Genomic DNA, 1,404 nt, shown 5'->3' on the forward strand with positions numbered 1-1,404 from the left:
CCTCCTTTATTGTTTCCCTACCATCCCTTCCCTCCCACTTCCACAAGTCCATTAACCTCCTCCCTTTCCCGCCTCAATTGTAAAGTTCACTTTACAACATAGTGTCTTGTGCATCTCATTGTTACAATGGGTCAACCTGTATCCCTATTTAAGGATTTTTTTTTACTTCCCCTCAGAAAATTAGAGGAAAATATATACAAGAATTAGGCGCACCAACTTCAAATACAGTGAAAACAGGTGTTATAGCATGGGGGAGGAACATATAAAGAAACAAAAACAAAAACAACACACTGCACGTTATAAGTACATGAGAAATGATATCAAGAAAAAAAAAAAAACCACTTGTTTCCCTAACTTGGGGTTCATTTCCCTTAACATAATCTTTTTTTTTTTTTTTTAGCTTTTTTGTTTGTTTGTTTTGGTCGGTAGTGGGGCTTGAACTCTGGGCCTGGGTGCTGTCCCTCAGCTCTTCAGCTCAAGGCTAGTGCTCTACCACTTGAGCTACAGCTCCACTTCCGGTTTCCTGATGGTTTATTTTAGATAGGAGTCTCATGGTCTCTTCTGCCGGGGCTGGCTTTGAACCGCGATCCTCAGATCTCAGCCTCTTGAGTAGATAGGATTACAGACGTGAGCCACCAGCGCCCGGCCCTTAACATAATCTTATCTGGTCATATACACATAACTTTTGACCTTTTCTGCTTATCCCAGACATATATTAGTTATTGAAAATTAGAGAAACCATGGGACCTATGTTTCTTTAGACTTGGCTTACTTCACTTAATAATTTTTTTTCCAAGTCTTTCCATTTCCTAACAAATTGGGCGATGGAATTCTTCAGGAATTTGCCTGTCATCTTTGGGCAGGGGCCATGCTAATCTTCTCTGTATCATTCCAATGTTAGTGTCTATGATGCTGAATTGAGCACAGAACATTTTTATATATAAATTGTAGTTGATTTTTTAAACTAGACAAATCAACAAAAAGTAAGTTTAAAAGAATTGTTGTGAAATTTGAGAACCATGTACTTCTTACATAAGTACACATTTAAGAATAAAGTCAAGATTTACATGTCAAAAACAAAATAAATCCAGATATTTGTTGTTCAAGAGATGTGTAGGAGGAGGAAATCAATTATTCTATACAAGGGACCTGTCATAATGAACACTGCAGCAAGTGTTAAGGTTTGTTAAAAGTTTTAATGTTTTAAATATATTTACTTTTGGATATTTGCTTATATATGCCAAAACTGGGACTGTATGACAGGTCATAATACTTTTCTATAAAGTATTTAAGATTTATGGTAGCAGATAAATACTACTAAGTATGTACATTTCAGAGTTTATAGAAACTTTACTAATGAGAAGTTGCAAAGTCTTTGTGTAAAGGAGCAGAATAAAGAGTTGA

The 1,404-nt window shown here is 35.9% G+C and overlaps 1 pseudogene; it reads right to left on the reverse strand.

The window, feature by feature from the left end:
- Nucleotides 1-812: 812 nt before the first annotated feature.
- Nucleotides 813-925, reverse strand: LOC122128102 (annotated as a pseudogene).
- Nucleotides 926-1,404: the final 479 nt, after the last annotated feature.

Source organism: Dipodomys spectabilis, unplaced genomic scaffold (genome assembly GCF_019054845.1).
Source record: "Dipodomys spectabilis isolate Male_0828 unplaced genomic scaffold, ASM1905484v1 ptg000010l, whole genome shotgun sequence".
Lineage (NCBI taxonomy): Eukaryota > Metazoa > Chordata > Mammalia > Rodentia > Heteromyidae > Dipodomys > Dipodomys spectabilis.